This window comes from Arvicanthis niloticus, chromosome 4 (genome assembly GCF_011762505.2).
Source record: "Arvicanthis niloticus isolate mArvNil1 chromosome 4, mArvNil1.pat.X, whole genome shotgun sequence".
Taxonomy (NCBI): Eukaryota; Metazoa; Chordata; class Mammalia; order Rodentia; family Muridae; genus Arvicanthis; species Arvicanthis niloticus.
The window spans coordinates 6,189,677-6,212,550 of record NC_047661.1 but is presented as its reverse complement, the minus strand read 5'-3'; the positions used below and the strand labels follow the sequence as shown (position 1 = coordinate 6,212,550).

The following is a 22,874-nucleotide window of genomic DNA, read 5'->3' as shown; positions in this document are numbered from 1 at the left end:
GCTGCCATCTGGGTCCTCTGGAAGAGCAGCTGAGCCATCTCTCCAGATCGATGATTAGTATTTTAGACACACATTTGGCTTCTCCCCTGGCTTCCAGTACTTTGGTTGTTCTGACCTTCTCTTGCTGACTTCAATTCTTATTGATTGCTTCAGTGTAGCAGATGCCTGAGATTTTCTTAACTTACCTCATTCAGAGGCAAATTCAAGATTTGGAGAGAAGGTTAAACAATTTGGAGTTGGGAAGTTGTTTAAACGACACAAAATCACATGTGCATAATCACAGAAAAATTAGAGATTGTGGGCAAGATAGATGGCTCATGGGTAAGAACCCTTGCTGTACTACCATGATGGCCTGAATCAAATCCTCACAACCTATGCAAAAATCTAGGTGTAGCAATGCCCAGTGGAGGGTAAGGTGGGAGACAGAGTCAGGATCTCCGGGGCTTGTTGTCTGCTAGCCTACCACAAGTCCATGACAGACCCTGTGTCTAAAGGAACAAGGCAAATAAGGGATAGAGTAGGATACCTGGCATCTTTCTCTGGCCTACACACACCTCCACATGTATGCATACATTCATGTCATGGTTCCATTCCTACGCAAAGAAGAATAAATAAAACTTTGTAAACTTAAGTAATAAAAAAAGTGAATTCCTAACAGGCAATTGAGCTTAGAAAACCAAATCTTTTTTACATCATTTTCTCCAAATTAAAAAAGTATATCTTTAATGCTCTTTAAAACAATAAATGAGGAAAAAATAAACCACAAAACTTAGACTGTACCTAATATTCCCTAGGCTATTGGGATCCTAGAGAATAAAGCCTCCTTTTCCTTTTCCTATTGCACCAGTGACCTGCAGTCTGCTCAAGTTCCTTGTCATGGTAACAGCTCCTCTTCCACGGCCACGCAATTGCAAACATGTTAAACCAACTCTTAATTAGCCGTTTCCTTATTAACTGATCAAGTACAGCAGCATGTGGTCACAGTGGGACAGATTTGGATTACAAAGTGAACAGTTAGGCAACATCTAAGAAGTCTGAAAAAGCCTCTGCATACTCTTCACAAACACCCTTTCAGGGCAAATAATACAGTACCAGCCATTGACCGAGCACACAAGTGCACAGAAGTGGAAAAGACACAATGAAAACACAGGAATGGAAGAAGGAACAATGCTTTCAAAAAGATGAAAACATTTTCAGTTTCTCCCCTTGAGTTCCTAGGACATCTTACAGTCTGATTTACATATCTATATAATCCTACATCGACTTCTGAAATATTCATTAGCAGGGGAAAGTAAACTGACATTGGGCAGTACAGTCTGGATACGTAGGAAGGCACGGGAGAGTAAGTCACTCAACTAGCATCTGATCCACACGAGCTTTGCATTCTTCTTTCACAGTCTATTCGATGTCACTTCAACCTGCTTGACTTCCTAAAAACATTCCAGCCTGGGCTCCATTTCTATCTCTGGTTCTCTTCAGTGCTGAATGTGTTCTCTTTATGGCTTACACACACACACACACACACACACACACACACACACACACACACACACACACACTTTAAGTGTTCAGCTTCATGAAATGTGTCTCTTTCTTGTTTCTTCTGCTGTTTCTAGTTTCTTCGCAGTTTTTCTCTTCTTTCGAGGGGACGGTAATCTGAGCACATTTTGACTGAGGGCAAAGGTCAGCCTGAAGCAATTCTTTACTTGAATATCATAGGAAGCGACTGTGAACTGAAGAGGCTGTACAGGTAAGAAAAGACCTGCTCATCAGGGTTGCCTGGCCCTATGCTCACTGTAAATATATAAATTTATATTATCAATTTATATATATATATATATATGTGTGTGTGTGTGTGTGTGTGCATGTATGTACACATGCACACATATATGTATGTACATATGCATATACGTGTGTATACAAATATTGAAATTTTAAAATGCTGTATCCATTTACATTCACACACTGAATGAAATATTAGAGAAAATTTCCTCCCTAATTGTGTGTTTGTTGCAGTGCTGGGGAAAAACCCAGGGCACATGGTAAGCAAACACTCTTAACTGACCAATACCACTAGCCCGGGGTACATATAGCTTAAAACATGAGTATAAAATGAAAATGATGTCATTCTAGCAAGGCTAGATAACAAGATACATGCTAAGGTTATATAAGGATGTGCGCTGGTTCCCAGACCCTCATTCTGTATGTGCGCAGATTTAGTTAAAAGTCCCCTGATGAGGTCAAGAGCAGTAGAGGCTCTGCAAAGAAACAGCTTTCAAATGTTATTATTTTAAGAAAGAGGGTCTGGAAGTGCAGCATAAGAACATGCTCACCTGTGACAAGGAAGCAGTGTGCAAAGGAGAAAATAATTTCAGTGCCTCTGAGTAAGACAGCAGTGTTGTTGTTTAAACATTTAAAGTCTGTGGTCTCACAGGATTCTAGTTAACTGTTGTTGGACAATGGGTGCATATGGCGCCTAGGTTAAAGGAGCGGTAAGGCACATAACTTTCCAACAGGCAAGTTCTCAGCTGTGGGCATGGGGAAACCTCTAAGACAGAAACTGTACCCTTTTAAGGAACAGAGGAATTTAATCCGGACTTTATTTCAGAAGCTTCCTATAGAGAAATGACAGTGGAAATCCTTTCACACATTCAAGCTCTCAGAAGAGAGGGTTCAAGGGAACTTGCCAAGCTTACTCACCCATAATGTCCCCAGACAGAGCCTTTGATGAGTATCTCTGAAAGAGAAAAGCAGACTCTGACCCAGCAACAGCCATCTGTGACAGAGGCCGTATGGGCTTTAATGCCAGGCTCAGAAGACCCATCTACACAATGGGATTCGTAAAACTGCAGTAAAATCATAATATGTGATCACTTATATTTTTAAAAGGTTGGTAGAGAGATCAGCATGAAATAAAAATAAGTGATATTATACCATCTATTCAAGTGTCAACTAAATTTAAATGAAACAAGTGTCACTGCATTGAAAAGTTTAAATTAGTAAATCAAGAATAAAGACGTGGAGCAAGGGACTATTTTCTGAATTATAACATACTCCATTAATTAATAAATTTGACATTACAACGAGTCAAAAACTGTAGGATTTGCTTTCCAAGTCTGGTTGTGTTCTGCTGATTTTGTCTAATCTGAAGATGACTGACTTGGGTAGCAAAGCCTTGGGGTTTTATTATTATTACTTCTTTTCTATCCTCTGCCTGCCTGGCTTCCTGTCTCCATTTCTCCCTATCTCCTTTGCTTCATTCTTTTTCTTCCTTTTCTATTAATTCATCAGATTTCTACCTATCTCTGGTCATTTTCCCAAATTATTTCTTTACCAGGGGAGCAGAAAGCTAAGTTATTGTTATGAATACGTCAATGTCAAGGTGGTGACAAGGAGACATTCTCATTGATGATATGACATCTACAATAAGACTTTGCCCAGCACTGACTCTGGCAGAGACTAGATCTCCCAAGCCAGGCTGGTTGGACAGAATCCCAAATATGAGGTCAAACACATAGAAGACCTTTTAGTCCCCATGAATGACATCACTTTTAAGAAAAGATGAAAATCTCAATACTTTTGATGTTCACTATTCCAGCCTTAGTTATTGTATTAGTCATTTTTCTTAATACTATGGCAAAATCAACTTAAGAAATAAAAAGCGTTTCTGCACAGTCTGGAGGTGAAGTCCACTGTAGTGTGGACTATGGTGGCAGGAGCCTGAGGTGCCGGGCAAACTGCACTCACAGGACATAGAGGGCTGTCCGCTTGCTCTTTCCTTTTTATTTGGTCTGGGACCCTGAGTGGTGCTGTCCACATTCTCAAGGAGTGTCTTTTCTCCGAGTCAAACATCTCTAAAAATGCTTTCACAGACACGCCCAGGGGTGTGTCTCCTTGGTGATTCTAAAACCCAAGCAAGATGAAAAGAAGACAGACCATCACAATATCTGTGTTACATCTCTTTTGCTTTGGTAAATAACACAATTACAAAGCTGGAAAGTCCAACAATTCTCATTTTGCTGTCCCCAAACACTGTCTCACTATTTGGTATTCTCCAACTTAAAATTTTTAATTACTTTTATTTTTTAGTTTGTGTGATGGGAAATCTACATGACAGAAGGAAATAACTAAGGTGCCCATCTCCAATGTTTAACTGAAAAAAAAATTGAACCAGTCAAAGAACAAGGTTATGATTATGATTGGTAAACTGAAACTCTAATGGGAATTTTAAGGAAGTATTTTTTTAAACAAGTCTTAGAGAAAAAATTAAGTAAGGAAATAAATGAAACCTAGAGTGAGGAAAAAATGAGTGTTGGAAAAGAGAAGTAAGGGGGTGCCCAGACAACTAAAGACAGGGCTCCCTGGGAAAAGGCAAATCCCAAGAAAACAAATGTTATACAACAGATTCTCCTGCTAAAATTACCTTGTAGCATAACGTTTCCTAACCTCAGATGAGTGAAAATTTTCCAGGTTCTATCCACACCTCCACAGGAAACAGGTTAGGTGGTATATCCTAGGCTCAATGAGATCCTGTTTCAAATAAATAAATAAGTAGACCATAGATGATAGACACACAGATAGGTAAGATAGATAGATAGATAGATAGATAGATAGATAGATAGATAGATAGATAGATAGATGAAAGAAAAAAGGAATCTATTAATGATATGTTGCTATGCTTGCAGACAGGAGCCTAGCATAACTGTCTCCTGAGAGGCTTCCTCCAGCCGTAGATACAGGCAGATGCAGAGACTCATAGCAGAACATCAGGTGGAGCTCAGGGAGTCTTGTGGAAGAGTTGGGGATAGACATGAGCAAGCTGGAGGGGCCAAGGACACCACAAGAAGACCTACAGAGTCATCTAACCTGGGCCTGTCGGGGTTCACAACATTGGACCACCAGCCAGGGAGCAAGCTGGGGCTGGACCTACATATTTTTAGCAAATGTGCAGCTTGGTCTCTATGTGGGTTCCCTAACAGATGGAGCAGAAGCTGTCTTAGTCCCTGTTCTCTGCAACTGGATCCCCTTTCCCCCACTTGGACTGCCTGGTTGGGCCGCAGTGGGAGACAATGTGCTTAGACCTACGGGGACTAGATGTCACAGGGGGAGGGAGTAATAGGGGAGAGATTTGTCAGGGTGGGTCTGGAGAAGAGAGAGGGGGCTGTGATCGGGATATAAAAAATAAACTTTTGGGAAAAAAAAATGGATCCAGAGAGATATCTCAGTGGTTAAGAGTGCTCACTGCTACTCCAGAGGACCCACGTTCAGTTCCAGCACCCACGTCTAGCAGCTTACAGTCACTTGTAACTCCAGCCTAGGGGATTTTGACATCTGTCTTTTCTGGCTTACCCATGCGTGTGTGTGTGTGTGTGTGTGTGTGTGTGTGTGTGTGTGTGTGTGTGTGTGTGTGAGAGAGAGAGAGAGAGAGAGAGAGAGAGAGAGAGAGAGAGAGAGAGAGGTCATTTTTAAAAATTGAAGCAGAGATTATAAAATGCTAATTCTTTCCTACCGCAATTAAACCCTATTTGAAATAACTGAAGTCTACTAACACATAGATCTAGAAGGTTAACAGCTGCAATGAATTCCTAAGAGTAAAAAGATTACCCTTGAATTTGTTATTCATTCTAGAAGATTCCACTTTAAAGACAGCCTTTCTGATTTGCTAGAGCTTAGTGTTAAGGGTGTTCCACTGAAGACAGATCCCCTGATCTCCCATTCTTATCCTAACAACCATTACCAACAATAGTACAAATCTTTTCTCGAGAGAAGGAGAAACTAGCTTTGTAGTACAAGCCTTAAGGCTGTGCGTGTTGAAATGTTAAATAAGGTAGTCACATGTACCGGGAGCCACCTACCTTCAAAAGATGGCTACTAGTCCTCGGTCTTTTATGTCCAATTTAAAGAATGCTGGAGGAAACCATCCTGTGTGGTCTTGAGCAATTTGCTGCACCTCTGAGGCTTGTTTTCTCAACTATAAAATGTGAATTAAATACCTACATCATTAAGTGGTTGTGAGAAATTAATGAGATGTTTACAACACACTTAACAAAATGCCTACAACAGAGACACGGCTTCAGCAAATGGGTAATAATAGCAATAGCAACTTAGTTCTGCTTTGTGGAACTGTTGCCTGAGAACACTTTTGGGGTAGAGGCCTGATATAAGCTAGGAAGAGAATTTCAGAAAGCAGAGCCAAGGTGGTTGAGGAAGATCTGAGCAGAGGAAGGAAACAGAAAGCCTCTGACCAAGCAACAAGAAAGGGGAGGAAAGAAGCTCAGAGCTACTTCCTGCTAAGGGTGGCTAGGCAGGTCTTCATGGACTTCTCCAATCTCACTTTATACACAGCAAACAAAGGTCTGGAGACACTACATTTATTTCCTTTAGTTACATGATTTCTCTGTGGCAAAAAAGAATCAGAATCGCTCTTTCTTTTCTCCTTCTTTCCATATTTTTTCTCTTTTATTCATTTTTTTGAGACAGGGTTTCTCTGTGTAGCTCTGGCTGTCCTGGAACTTGCTCTGTAGAGCAGACTGGCCTCGAACTCAGAGATCTACCTGCCTTGGCCTCAGGAGTGTTGGGATTAAAGGCATGTATCACTACCGCCCAGCTCAGAATTGCTCTTTGGGTGCTGTTCTTTTAATTTTTTTCTATGAATTCACACCTTCTGTCATATTAAAGTGAAAAATTCTACCTGAAATGTTTAGAAATGTCCAAGGGAAAGTTTTTCGTAGGAGGAAGGATTATAGGCCACGAAGGGGATAGGAAGCCCGACAGAGTCAACTAACCTGGACACTTGAGGTTCTCAGAGTCTGAACCACCAACCAAAGAACATACATGGTCTGAACTTAGGCCTCACTGCACATATGTAGCAGATGTGCAGTTTAATCTTCAAGTGGGTCCTGAACAACTGGAGCAGTGATCGTATCCCAAAAAAAGTGGGATATGTTCTGCCTGAAAGTGGGATATGTTCTCCTGGCTGGGCTGCTTTGTCTGGCCTCAGTGGAAGAGGAAGCATCTAGCCTAGCAGAGACTTGAAGTGCTAAGGTTGGAGGAATACCTAAGAGAGTCGGGTGCAGCACCAGCTCAGAGGAGAAGGGAAGGGGGTAGGGGAGATGAATTGTGGTTATGGGAAGGGGTGGCTAGGAGGGGGACAGTGAGTGGGATGTAAAGTGAGTAAAGAAAAACAAAAAGGAACAGGAGGGGCTGGAAAGGACTACAGGTCAAGAGTGTTGTTACTCCTTCAAGGCTCAGCACCCAGCCCCTCCTGATGCTGCCTGATGCTGCCTGATGCTGTGGGCAGCTGCCTCTAACTCCACCTCCAGTGAAGTTGCCAACTTTTCCTGATGTCTCCATACACCCATACTCACTCACTTATACATACCTATACACAGACATGCATAATTTTCAAATAAGATTTTTTTTAAAGAACAAGGAAGGCTGAACAGAACAGTCCATGTTGCTCTCAGTTCATTTCTTTACTTTTCTCTCATGTTGATGGAAAGTCAAGACCATGGCAAAAATATTTCCAAGGACTCACTGTACTATCAGATTTATAGAGAGTACATACTTGGTATGTATATGTGGTGGAATCAGAGGGATAATCCTAGTAATCTTAATGAGTTTCCATTGGGCATAAACTATGACAATCTGAGATCCAGCCCTTAACTTGCTAGATAAACTAGGGTAGCTTCAAAAATACTAAACAAGAAATAATTTGTCACCGGGCGGTGGTGGTGCACGCTTTTAATCCCAGCACTTGGGAGGCAGAGGCAGGCAGATTTCTGAGTTCGAGGCCAGCCTGGTCTACAGAGTGAGTTCCAGGACAGCCAGGGCTACACAGAGAAACCCTGTCTCGAAAAAACAAAAAAACAAAAACAACAACAACAAAAAAAAACAAAAAAAAAGAAAAGAAAGAAAGAATTTGTCATAATTTAAAAATTGTTAAATAATAAATTTCAAGGGGAAAACTAATAAATCTACAATTCTCTGATCCTTGAAACAAACTTCTTTGTTAATGTACAGCATTCATTTATGATGCTTATCTTTATATAATATTTAATGATGTTTTTTCTTAGTCTTTTCCATGTATTGATTTTCATGAATCAGTCTTATAGATTGTAATATCCATTATATTATCAGATCTTAATTAATATATTTATCTTATCTCTTGTTTTCCATCTTCTACTACCATTTGGAAAACAAATGCAAATATTTTACTTAAGTGTCCTTTACCACAGGGATAATTTTGAAGTTTTTCTAAAGTCTATTCTAGGCTGTAGAATTACTAGGCCAAACAATATTAAAAACAGTAGTTTTGGTTTACTAATCATGTCAAACATGTGAAGAATGATAGTTTTTACTAATGTGTTTCCTCTATGTGCTAGATGATGTATTGGCTGCCCCAGATATTATCACTATTGTCCACGATATCTCTGTGAGGTAGTTATTACTTCAACCTATTTTTCTAGGCAGACTAGGATTAGGAGATGTTGAACGATGGTATCAAAAACAGTTGTTATAATTAGCCTCAAAAGCTAGTTCTGCCTCATTCAAACACTTGTGCTCATAAGAAAGTGCTAGTAGTTCTTAACTATTGGAATCCCAGTACTTCTTTCATATTTAAAAAAATTTTTGAAAGGGGGTCTGGAGAAATATCTTGGTGGTTAAGAGCACACACTGCTCTTGCAGAGGACCTGAGTTCAGTTTCCCGGGAGCCATTTGGGTATCTCAGAACTGCCTGTAACTCCAGCCCCTGGGAATCAGGGTTACATCTGTCCTCTAAAAGCAGCTGCATTCATTTGCTTATATACCCACATACATGTAATGTAATATATATATATATATATATATGAAATAAGAATGGAAAGTTAAATATAAAAACATTCAATTACTAGTAACAATTAGAATTTGAACAAATAATGGAAGAGCTTTGTATAAATGTGACACAATATGTACAAAATTTATATGAGGAAATTTACAAATTCTTGACAAGACATCCAGGAGGAGCTAAAAAAATAGATGGATGATCTATATACATGAATGGAAAGATTCAATGTTACCACAATACTAGTTCTTTCTAACTTGATCAGCAGCTTTAGTGGGAAAGCTCAGCAAGGTTTTGTATGTGTCAACAGCTAATCAACAGCCAGGTTGATATGAGAAGACAAGCTTGTGTTAAAGACCAAAGTTGAAGAACTGATGCTATCAACTCAGGATGTACTGCAAAGCTATTCTAATTAAGACAGTGGAGTGGGTCAAAGATGAGATGGACCACAGAACAGAATAGAGAGCCTTGATATAGACCCATAGTAAATCGACAAAAAAGCTCAGGAGAAAAGATAGTCTTTTCAACAAATAAAGCTAGCACTGTTCATTCACATCCAAAAATATGAATCTAACCTAAATTTTATATAATTCACAAAAATTGACTCAAAATTGAACATAGATCTGATATGAATGAAAAACTATAAAACTCCTAGAAGCTAAAAGGGAAAAAATATCAGTGACCTTTAGTCTGGTAGTGACTTTTTAGATACAACGCAAATAACATGATATATAATGTATGAAAGAAAAGTCAGCAAGCTGGGTTTCATTTTATTCAAAACTCTATATTCACAGAGACCATGGCAGCATGCTCAGGGCCTGCAAGGTTCCAGAACTGAAAGGGGAAACAGACATTGTCCTGAAGCTACCGCTAATTGACAACTACTCACAAAAAAACAAACAGACAAACAAACCAACAAATAATGTTATCTCCAAGGGAGTCTCAGTGGATACATAAACCATGCCTACACTTATGGGCAACAGATATGGCTAACACAAAACTAAGCAAATGGTATTTTTGGAGGACAGCAAAATGTTTACCTAACCTAGTGAAACTCTCAGAGGAGGCAGTTTTGAATTCATGCTATTTTGTACTAGTGAACAGAGAAACTGAAAACAATCTCAACCAGATTTGAACCTAAGTCACTTCCACCGACCAGCTTGTTCATAACAAACAAGAGAGATGCCAAGCATGGTGGCACAGGCCTTTAATCTCACTTTGGGCTCAGGAAGGAAGGCAAAACTCTGTGAGTTCCAGACATGCCTGCTCTACATAGTTCCAGAGCAAGAAGAGCTACACAGCAAGACCGTGTTTCAAAACAAAACAAGACAGAGGCACCTGACTATCTTCAGCCTTTGCTGTTCCTACAGTACACACAGTCCAAGAATACATAGAGAATGAGATGGTCAGATGTAGGGAATATGTACTTTTATCTGCATAATCTCCCTGGTGAAGAAAATCATTTTTGTTGTTTTTAAGACAAATTCTTCTCTCTCCTTCTTTCCCTCCCTTCTCTTCTTCTTGCTCCTTCTCTTCCTCCTCCTCCTCTTCTTCCTCCTCCTCTTTAAAGCTTGTTCATTGGCTGGCTATTTGAGCATATGCATTTTCAAAATTCTTCTTATGTATATGCATTGTTTTTTTAATGTACTACATTTATTTGTGTGAGCGCACATATGCCTTAGTGCACATGTGGATGTCAGAGAACAGCATACAGGAATCAGTTCTTTCCTTCCATCATTTGAGTCCCAGAAATCAAACTCTGTCCTAAAGCTTTGGTGGTTGTTGCCTTTACCTACTGAGCCATCTCACTGGCCCTTAGGGTCCGTATATTATTGACACATTGTTTGGAGGTTCTAGTAAGGAATCATGGATACTTCTAAACACATGACTGAAGAACAGTCTTCCCTTATCCATGGTCATCCTCTTCCACCAAGTAAACAGTTTGGGAAGGGATTGCATGAAGCAGCTAAAAAGGAAGAGGATACCATGAGTCAGCCACCTCAACGGATTCAACCATGGCGGCCAGTAAGATGGCATGAGCCACAGCCAATTTGCCCTCACATTCAGATACACTTTTGTTGTTCATTTGGTCTTCTCCTTCCACAAACAAGTACTGTTACTTTGATCCTTTGTGGTGTAGAAGACGGTTTTGGAGTTGTGTGTTTTAAGCTCTGAAAGAAAATATCCACAATCCTAGATTACTTTATTGAGGAAAGCTATTGAAGAATAAATAAAGAACTTATAAGATGATCATTAAACCCAAGGAATTCATGATCATGAAACCAGGATTGCTAACAATACTTTTAATACTTAAAAGACTCGTACACAAAATAAGAATACAACCATAGAGTACAGAAAAAAGTAAATTCCAGTGAAAGACTGTATAAGAAATGAGAAACAGAGAAAAAAATAGAAAAACAACAAAATGTCAGGAATTAGTATATACCTTTATGTTATAAACAGGAATATAAATAACTTTAATGTGCTAATTAAAAGACATCAGCTGGCTAACTGGGTAAAAGTAAGAATCAACTGGTTGCTACCTGTAAGAAATACACACTTATGTATTTATACAGAGAAACTGAAAGTGATAGGAAGGAAATGATACCCTTCACTAGAGTTTAGAAGCAAGCACAGGTAGCTGTAGACATACCTGACAAAGCAGATGCCATTCCAAAAGATGGGGAAAAAGGAAGGTCACCATATATTGGTAAAGGGAAAATCCAGAAGCTCTATTCATCCTAAGTACAAGTATATATGTACTGAATGTCCATGCACAAGATGCTATAAAATAAACATTAGTGAACATAAGTTGACTTATATCTTTAATACTCAATAAAAATGGTGATTCCAGTCTACATTCTCAAAATACAGATACAAAAATCAACCAAGGAACTTCAAAGTTTCATTTAAACTAATATAAACCAGAAATCAAATGAACTTAACATATATGATATATATATACATATATATATATATATATATATATTTGTCAGATATGTCATAGATATATATATGGAGAGAGAGAGAACAGTCTGTTCAACAATTGTGAAATACAGGTTGTTTTTCCAGCACCTCATGTAACTTTCTCCAAAGCAAGTTATCATTTTTAAGGCATGCAAAAAGTCTTAATTGAACTCAAAATATTGAAATACTTTTTTGCAACTTTCTAGATGATAATGGAATAAAACTAGAAATTGGAAGCAAGAGAAACAGTAAATGTAATTTGAATACATAGAGAAGTGTACGACACGGAGTGTTTGATAAGTCATGAAGAAATTGGGAGGAAATTTAAAAATTCTTAAAATCAGATGAAATGGAAGAACAATATATTAGAATTTGTATACATAGAAAGAACAATTCTAAGAGGAAAATGTATGGCCACACATAGCTACATTAAAAAAAAAAAAAAAAAAAAACAAGAGAAGTTTCAATAAATTACCTAATGATGCAGCTCAAGGTCTTAGAAAACAATAAACCAAACCAAACTCAAATCTAACAAAAGAGAAGAAATAGTAAGAATTAAGGAAAAAGTTAATGAAATATAGACTAAAAGAATAATATAAAAAAAGTCATTGAAACAAAGAGTTGGTTCTTGGAAAGAGTTAATAAGATTGAGAAGCCCTTAACCAAACTAACCAAAAGAGAAAAAGGGAACCCACCTTCATAGAATCAGAGATAGAAAATGAGCTATTCCAATGGGTACCATCTAAATCTTGTGATTCAGAGGATCACAAGCAATTATTTTGAAAACACATATTCTAATAAACAGGATAACTTTGAAGTAGATACATTTCTAGTCACATATGAACCAAGCTGAACCAAGAAGCTCACAAGCAACTTAGATACATAATGAGCAATGAGATTGAAACAATAATTGTTTCCCAACAAGGGAAAGGTGAGTGACCAAGGACTCACTATTGAAATTCATAAGGTGTATAAAAAGAATTAAGATCACCGCTCCTCAAATTAGTCCATAAAGTGTAAAGAGAAGAAATGCTTCCATATTTATTCTACGAGGCCAGTATCACCTTGACACCAAACCCAGCAAACACAAACAAAAATCATATACAAATATCTTTGATGAACATAAATCCTCAACAAAATACTTGCAAATAGAAGTCAATAATACATTAAGAAGATAATCTCACACACCATGTGTACTTAATCTTTTCCCCAAGCATCCTGACTATTGTATTTTGGCTTTTGTTCTCTTGATGATGATAGCTATGCTGACTAGGGTGAACTGGAATCTTAATGTGATCTGTATTTGTAGTTCTTGTATGGCTGAAAGTGTATGTGCTTATACAACACCTACATATCCTATTTTGAAAAATATTCAGTTCATTCAACCATATTTTGGTTGGATTATTTGTTCTTTCGGTGATTTTTTTTTCAGTTTTTCATATTCTAGATATTAGCCCTGTCAGGTGAAGAACTAGCACAGATTTTCTTTTATTCTGTAGACTGTCTCTTTTTTGTTGTTGTTATAACATCTTTTTTTTATTGGATATTTTATTTACACTTCAGATGCCATCCTCTTTCCCCATTCCCCCCTCTTAGAAAACCCCTATATCATGCCCCCTTTTCCTTTTTGCATTTATACACTTTTTAAAAAATGTTAATCAAAGGCTTTATAAGTTTGGTAATGCACAATCAGAGGTGTAACCCACTACCAAACCTAGATATATCACCTATCTTTGACTGGTGGAGATACGTGAACATCTGCCTCCCTGTCTCCCCCCCTCTTTCTCTCTCTGGTCACCTAGCTTCTCCTCTCCTTCTTCTCCTCCTCTCCTTACTCCTTCTCTTCCTCTCAGTAATCCTCCCACCTTAGCTCCTCCTACATATCACCCTTCCTGTTAAAATAAAACTTTTCTCTCAAAATACAATTAGAGCATAATTATGCCAATTTGTATCAGTGAGGTACAAGATAGTCCTAATACCCCGTCCATCCTTTTGTTGACTAACCAGCACCTCTGTCATCTATCCTAACTAAAACATTTAGTTCTGAACCTGGCTTTAGGATGAATGTCAGCTGACAACCATCCACTCAAATCTTTTCTCTTATGGTAAATAGCTATAAGTTTTCAACCCCGTCATAAATCCAGAATGACTGAGTTAATTATAACTGTGGGAAGCACAAAGCATAGCTTCTAAACCTTAGCCAATTTATAGAGACCTCTGAACACCTGGCCACTCCCTATACTACAAAACTTTGGAGCATCTGTTCTTCTGCCTTCTGGCCCAGGATCATCTGACAGACCTTAGTGCTGCAGAATTATTAAGGGCTGATTACTCGGTCTTGGCAGATATAATCAGTCAACTATTCTGCAAGTGTGTTGTTTTCTGGACAGTAATTTGTCTGTAGATGGAAAGAGGCAATTCTTGTCTAGTGGCTGTCTCACCACAACTGTAGTAACTCCAAAGATGCTCAATTTCTTCTTAGAATTCAAGACAGGAAGCTGTCAGGAGCAGACAGGTCTCTAATTAAAATGAACATTAATACAGAAATGTTTGTCACGTCAATTTTGTGGACTTCTGATGTTTTGAAAACCAACTATCCATGTAAGGTAATCTGGACTGTTGTCTGTTAACTCCACTCAGCTATTTCTAAATAAAACATAGAAAACACCCTAACAATAAACTCCAAGCCATGAATTTGCTATAGTCCCTTAACTCACAGGCTGATCATCTCAAATATGTTAAAAAAGTTAAAGAAGGACTGGGTCTAAGCCTTGTATTCCTAAATGTGTTATACTGGTACAATGCCTATGAGAGTATCAATGTTCATCTCACTTTTATATCAATAAGAAGCTCATACCAATGAAAACCTTAAAATTTTTAATCAAAGTAAATTGGTCTCTTAACTCTGTTTTTCCTTTGTTACACAAAAGTCTTTCAATTTTATACAATTCCATTTGTCATTTCCTTCTCTTCTTTCTTGGGCTATTGCACTACTATGCAGAATCATTGCCTATGCCTCTATCTTGAAGTATTTTTACTATGCTTTCCTGTATAGTTTGAAGTTTCAAGTAGTCTAACTGCTATGAAAATCAGTATGAAGGCTCTTCAAAGACTAGATATAAGCTACCATATGACCCTGCTATGCAACCTCTGAATATATACCCAAAGGAATAAAAGGCAGCCAAAATAAATGTTTACTATAGGTAAGTTATAGAATCAGCCTTAATGTCAATCAACAGGTGAATGGGTTAAGAAAATGTGCTATTTAGCCAACAAAAAGAACAAAACTATGTCATTTGCAACAAAATGGATGAAACTGAAAATGATTTTATTAAGCAAAATAAGTCCTACTCAAAAAGCTCTTGAATATTTCTCTTATACGTAAGATGAGAGTAAAAGTTGGCTATTAGGAAAAAGATGGTTTTGAATAGTTGATAAACATTAATAAGAATTTTAAGTGTCAAAGTTGACTTATGTAGCTTGCAACAAGAACCCAGCCTGTTTGAGAAATATGAAATTTACCCTCACACATGCAGGGAGAGACTATTTGGACTGTACCTCAGTAACACAGTGCAAATGAGCAGTGTGGCACAGGAGCAATAAGGAGTAAGAGAATATGCTGCACAATGCATCGGATGGGAAACTCGTTCATGCTCTCATCCACTGTTCATCTTTACTGCTGGTTCTTGTTTTACTGTAAACAAGGTACCATTTTTGCTATAGTGGATATAGATGGACAAGATACAATAGCCGTCAGAAGTTTAGGTTGAAGTGGAAGAAAGAAGCAGGGTTGAAATTACAATAGTTTAGAAATGAAATCAGCAAACATTGTAACAGGTATGGGCACTAAGGATGGGTGAGGAGATTTATATTCACTGATCACAAGAGCAGTGGTGTCAAGGAATACAAGAAAAGTTAGGTAGAGAAGAGCAAAATTTCCATTGTAGACTTAAGTACTAGGCTTAAAGAAGCTACACAGAGCAAAAACCTAGACTACAGTCAGAAACAAGGGAGCAAACTTCAAGGGAAGTTCAGGGCAGAAACATGAGAGAACTGGGGGATCATTTTCATAGGGGTGGAAGGTTGTGAAGCAGTGGGGCGTGGTCTAGTAGAGAGGTATGTGCATCTACTGTAGCAGGAGAAAGATATAATGCAGAGCAGGAAAAGAAGAGGTACCAGTTGGAGGAAAATATGCATTCAGAATCCATCAAGACCATGAGTGTAAATAAACGCAAATACTACTACACATGAATGCATTAAAAACAAACAAACAAATAACATCCAATCATACAAAATGTAGTAAGAGACTGCTTCCTGCTGCAGGAGTCTGGGAGGGGCTCACTGACATCTAACATGTAAACCAAGTCATTTGACTAGAGTTGCTTTTGGGGAGCCTTGATGGGTTGTTCCTTTTAGAGGAAGCACCACAAGCAAAATGTACAGACAAGAGGAAAAGGCACCTAAGGAACTAGACTCGCGTTAGGTAATTGTGAAGAGCACCGCCTATGGGCTGTGAGGCATTTGCAATTAGGATGTCCACACAAGACGTGGGTTTTGGATAGTCTTGGTCTATGCACACAAACATTCCTTATCTTGTGCTAATATAAAAGTTAAACAGACATCTCACCAGGCAGGGAACAGCTGTATGGGCAAAAATGCTGCTACAAGGTTGCATAGGAGAATCTTCTCTGATGAAGATGCTCTGGAAGTTTGCAGTCTCATCCTATGTCCACTGGGAAGTCCTTCAACTGTGACAGGTGGGGAGGATGGCACTGACAGAGGCCCAGGAAGTCCTTGTGGGCACAGCCAGTGCTGACAAGCAGGATGTGTGAGCCCAGTTGAACTCCAAATGTTGGGAGTTCAACAATCACCTAGCCCACGGAGTGCATAGCCCCAAGTCCTCTTGTGAGTATCAACACAAAGCCTAGTAAAGCCCCATCTCCAGAGCACAGCAGTGAGGTCTTAAGAGATCATTCCAAAAATTCCAAATTTGTGTCATTTCATCAGATGATACTTTTGGATTATCAGGGCTCACACTTGGGGCAGGTTCACTAGCAGACCCACCTGCCACAGCATCTTGGGGTTCGTTCATTAGCATATCAAGGCCTGCCTCTGGTCAGCTCTGCCTGTTGGTAAGCTCAACCATCTTTTATTCTGCGTCACAGAAAATGGCTTTTCACCTTACACAAAATCGTTTTAGCTATGTCTCTAACAGTAACTTACCTGACTGATGGAACTGCCTGACTCTTTCAGTGATCATTGATTTTTGTAGAAAGATTGGCATCATTTTTCCCATTGGTAACTTTTTGCTGTGTTCAAGGTGTTCCTATTTCTCTGTGAACTTCCATTATTGTTGTTATTACTGGTATGAGCAGTTCAGGAACTGCACTTAAATGACATGGTGTGAAAGATGTGGATCTGGGGTTGTATTAGCAGATGAAACTCCACAGGTAATATTTCTTTCAGTTATCTCTTTAATACGACCAAATTTGTTTGGTGTACAAATTTTCTTGTAGTTTGTTAAAGATTTTTTTCTTCTTAAAGGTATCTGATTGTTTTTGTGTTTAAAAGAAAATAACACAAATAAGCAAGAAAACAAATTTTGTTGCTTGGTTTTGCTCTGCTCTTGTAAAAGACTGAATGTACTGCATTTCCCAGAACTCACATTGGGCAGTTGATAAGCATCTGTAATACCAGCTCTAGGGGATCCTACACAATCTTTTGACCCCTGTGGTACCTGTATACCTGTATTCATGTGGACACACACACACACATACACACAGCAATAATTAAAATTCTAAACCCGCCCTGATCTAGTTATAAGTATGTTTTATTAGTGTTTTGTTTGCTTCGTGGCTCCTTTCTCTCAGCCCATTACCATGAGAACTGCAGTTTCAGTGGTTCTTCCCAGTTGAATCCACATGGCTTATCATGTGTCAGCAAGTAACTGTCAGTTATATTACTTTGCCTGCCAGACATGATAAACTGTTCAAACTAAGGAAACATACACAAGAGCTAAGGTATTAAGGCATACCATTTCCAACAACATGTGTGGTGCTGCAGACAAACTGTGTTCACCTGTCATAGGCCCAGTCTGAATTGAAGAATTCAACAGATAAAGTATTGGGGGAAAATCGTATTTGTGCAGAGTTCAACACAGCAAACAACTTCACTATTTTTGGTCGATTCAGACTATTTGAAATGAAAGAAAAAGTATTATGGATCTTGTGAAAAAGGTTTACAAAGTTGTCTGGGAAAACAGAAAAAAGAAAGAAAGAAAGAAAGAAAGAAAGAAAGAAAGAAAGAAAGAAAGAAAGAAAGAAAGAAAGAAAGGAAGGAAGGAAAAAGCCAGAAGCTCCAATGAGCTATATCACAGACTCTGGCCACTGTAGTGGAGGGGAATTGATTGTCACGTCTGAGAAGGCAATTGCAATGAACATACAAGCACAGTCACCTGCCCCCATCAGGTATCATTCTCGTGCTCCACAGAGAGTGGCTAAGGAAATGAACTCTTACAGCGTAACCTCTTGGTGGGAGGAGTGTTGTTAGGGGAGGAAAGCCTAGTAAAAGTGACTACTCCAATGAGTCACTAATGCATGGTTTAGTGGTGCTCAGCACAGTTACAGTGCAGTACGCTGTAACCGCTACGTTTCCAGGTGCGCTTTATACTGTTCCAAACTGAAACTCTGTACCCAGTGAATACTAACTCTTTATTCCTCCTTGCCCTGGGTTAAATGTGGTCATTCTCAGAAAAACTCATGTTGAAATGTAATTATTAAGCAATTGTACTGAGAGGTGGCAACACCTCCAAGTGGTGATTATCTCATGGGAAGTACTTGTTCTGATGAGACTGGTTTGACTCTCTCAAGAGATGACATAAAGCAAGGTCGCCTCAATTCCTCTCTCGGTATACTTATCTATCTCTTTTGTGTACATACTTGCTTCTATATCTTTCTCTTGTGATGCAGCATGAGGTCCCCATCAGAAGCTGAGTGTATGTTGGCACTTTGTCCTTAGACGTACAGAACTGTGAGTAAAATAAACTTGTAATCTTTATAAACCTCCCAGACTTCATTGTTTTTGCTATAGCAGCAGAAAATGTACTGGACATATTCTCTTTCCCCGACCACTGGTAATCTCCGTCTTACTTTTGCTTTCTGATATTGAACTATTTTAGTTATATCATATAGATAGAATCATAAGCTATTTTTCCTTGTGTTTGTGGCTTATTTAACTTAGCGAAGTGTCCCTATTTGCTCATCTATTGTATAGAATACAGCAGAATTTCTTTCTAAGGCTGAATAGTATTCAGTTGTATATAGGGGCAGTGTTGTTTGGTCATATTCATTCATCTGCTGATATATATTTGGAGTGTATCCACTTTCTGAGCATTGTGAACAATGGCACACAAGTATCTGTTTGAATGCTTGTTTCTGTATCTTTGGGTGTTATAGCATGGAATTACTTCATCATATGTGATCTGTAATATTTTTGAAAAACCACCAAACTGTTATCCACTCCAGCAAATCCATTTTACATGTCTTCCAGCAGTGTCTAAGGGTTCTGGTATTTTCACATCTTTATCAACATCTGTATTTCCTGTTGTGTAGATAAATAGACATTAATATATCTGATAACCACCCTACAGCAGAGGAAGTGACACCTCGCTGTGGTTGCCATTTGAATCACCCTAACTGCAAGCTGCACTCAGCACCTTCCTACGTGCTCAGCGACACCCTCCTGAAATGTCTGCTTAGTTCTTGGCTTTATGTTGTAATTGTTCATTGGCTTGCTTGTTCCTTTTGAGATTCTTGCTATATCCCCATGTTGGCCCCACTCTCACAATCCTGTTGCCTCTGTTTTCCCAGTGCTGGGAACACAGGTATGTAGCACATCCATTCCTTTGCCTATGTTTTAATTGCACTATTTGTCATGGGAAAATTCTTTAAAGCCTTTGTTGTCTGAGACAAGAGAAAGTGTCTTGTTATACAGCTCTAGGATGGCCTCGAACTCATGATAATCTGCCTCAGTCCTGGGAAGACTGTCCCAACACATAGGAAGCATGGAGTACCATACCTGCCTGGTAAAAAGCTTGGGGACACGTTGTGGCTGAGCCGGAGCTTTCCTGAGGGACGCGCCTCTACAGGACATCGGAAAAAACATCTACACCATCCGGGAGGTGGTGAGAGAGATTCGAGACAAGGCCACGGCACAGGTGACTGGCAGTGCTGCCCTACCACCTTCGGTTCAAGGAGCCCTTCCCAGAGTATGTGCGGCTAGTGACTGAGTTTTCCAAGAAAACTGGGGACTACCCCAGCCTCTCTGCCACAGACACCCAGGTGCTGGCTCTGACTTACCAGCTAGAAGCAGAATTTGTCGGGGTGTCTCATCTAAAAAAAGAACCAGAAAAGGTTAAAGTGACCTCTTCAATTCAGCACCCTGAAACTCCTCTGCACATTTCTGGTTTCCATCTGCCCTCCAAGTCTAAACCCTTACAAGAAACGGTGGATCCGGGCCAACCAGCTGATGGGCCTGAGAACCTGGAATTCAGTTCCTTCATGTTCGGGAGGAACCTTTTGCCTAACATTGACCATGAACTGCAAGAGCTGCTGATTGATGGAAGGGAGGAGGAGGAGAAGGAGGAGGAGGAGGAGGAGGAGGAGGAGGAGGAGGAGGAGGAGGAGGAGGAGGAGGAGGAGGAGGAGGAGGAGGAGGAGGAGGAATTTGAAGACAGTGATGACGACGATGGAGGTGGATGGAGAACCTCTAGTAACATCAAGCAGATCCAGTAAGAGTTGGAGCAGTGTGACATCCCAAAGGACGTGCAAGTTGGCTGTGTGACCACAGACTTCTCCATGCAAAATGTTCTACTTGAGATGGGGCTGCACATGCTGGCAGTAAACCGCATGCTGGTCAGAGAGGCCTGGAGCTACATCCTGCACTGTCATGGCTGTTTCAAGACGACATCGGACATGAACCGAGTGTTCTGTGGGTACTGTGGGAACAAGACCCTGAAGAAAGTGTCTGTGACTATCAATGACGACGGTACCTTGCACATGCATTTCTCCCGAAACCACAAAGTTCTGAACCCACGAGGCCTCCGATACTCACTACCAGCTCCAAAAGGGGGCAAATACACCATTAGCCTGCATCTGACCGAAGATCAGTGCTTCCCCCAGCTGCAACTCTCCCACAAGGCCAGGCAGAAGACCAACAGGTTTGCCCCTGACTACATAGCTGGGGTTTCTCCCTTTGCAGAGAATGACATCTCCAGCCGCTAAGCCCTCCTGCAAGTCCAGGACAGCATGTTGGGAGCTGGGAGGAGATGCTTAAATCCCAATACTTCCAGAAGTTTGTAAAGAAAAGGTGACATTGCAAGCCCTGCAGGCAAAGCAGACTGCAGGTAGCTGCTGAGAAGGCTGTAGTATCATCCCCGGTGTCTACTCTGCAAACCATGTCTGAGACTCTGTTGCTGTATGCCATTGCAGCCCCACATGACTGTCCTGCCTGTGAACTCCACCAAGGGAAGGGAGCAGAAAGAAGGGCACCCTGGAGCGAGTGTTGAACCTTGAAGTTCAAAGAAAGAAATAACCAAATGGTAATCTTTTTCTAATAAACTTGATGGCCGGCTCCTCTGTGTTTACGTTCTTGTATCTTTGGTGGACATGGACGCTAAGAATCAACTATATCGTTGTTTTGTTGTTGGTTTTTTTTTTTTTGCCAGAAATTATAAATATTCTACAATAAAACTTTAAAACTTTAAATTTGAAAAAAAAAAAGCTTTGACCTTGAACGTCATTCCATTTTCTAAAAGTAATAACCAGAATTACTAATTCTCACTTATTCCCAAGTGAAAAATTTACCTTAAAGTTAACTAATTTTGTATATCAAGTTTACTCTAAGAATTGTAACTATTAGTAATTGCATTATGTTGATTTCTAAATTTTGTAAGATTTAACTGCATTTAACAAAATTCTTATCCTTGTGACTAAGATAAATTTTAATGTATGTTTCAACAGTTAAAAATAAATTTTATCCTGCTAACATATCATTTATTTCACTGTCTTATGTTTATATTTGTTTTCCCTAGAAATAAAATTATTTTCAAATTTTAAAAGAGGCATTTCATTTTTATTCATCAATTTGAATGGTTTTAATTTTTTGAGCTAAGAGTAAGATGTTGGAATGGATATAAACTGGTTATGCAGAAACTCTTACAGGTTTCTAACTTGAATAATTCAGGGGACATTGAAGAACTCTGTGACTGTTATGATTTAAACTTGAAAGGATGGCTTTTGGAAGGCTAGAACTTTATCTGAGCGTGTACAATATATAAATTTACATAATGTAGCCTGAAAAACTTGAGGGCGCCCTCATCTCTCTTTCAGGCTATTTAAAACTTTTAGAATGATTTCCTTGCTTCAGATTTCCATTTAGAAACCACTGTCTATAAAACTGTAGCCAGAGGCATTTTAAAGACATATATAAATTAGATATGAATGCCAGTTTGCTGCAAAGCACAACAGTAAATATCCCAGTGGCTTTCCTATCATAGTTCAGAATAAAATGCAAATCCTTCAACAGGCCTAGAAGGGCCTTCAGTGGTTCAAGCTTCTCTGCCTTCCCTGCTTCTGGACACTAGGCTCTCCCTACCTTACTTATGCACTAGTCTTCTGTACTGGGTCTCTCGTTCAGGAAAGTTCTCTTCCCAGCCTTCAGTTCCTGTCTAACTCACTTCCTCATTTCATAGAGGTCTGTCATAATGTATCACCGTTTAAGGAAAGCTTCCTTGGCCTCTGTGTCCTGCTTTCTGGTACATGTTTTTCAGTCATGGTACCAACTATGGTTTGAATAAGTATCTTCCGAAGGCCAAGAGGGTTTTCAGCCTATGGAGCCACTGAGATGAGGGGGACCACTTAGGAGGTCATTCGGAAACATGTCCTAGGAGGTTGGTCTGTGTTGTTTCTGTTTCTAACCAGAACGGGGAGAGCAGTTCCTGTGTGCTCTTTTGCCACTGGTCCAACAATAGTATAAACAACCATGGAATGGAAACACCAAAACTGTAAGGCAAACAAATCTTTCC

General features: G+C 39.4%; 1 pseudogene; it reads left to right on the top strand.

The window, feature by feature from the left end:
• The first annotated feature begins 10,839 nt into the window (after nucleotides 1-10,839).
• Nucleotides 10,840-21,219, top strand: LOC117706785 (RNA-binding protein NOB1 pseudogene; annotated as a pseudogene).
• Nucleotides 21,220-22,874: the final 1,655 nt, after the last annotated feature.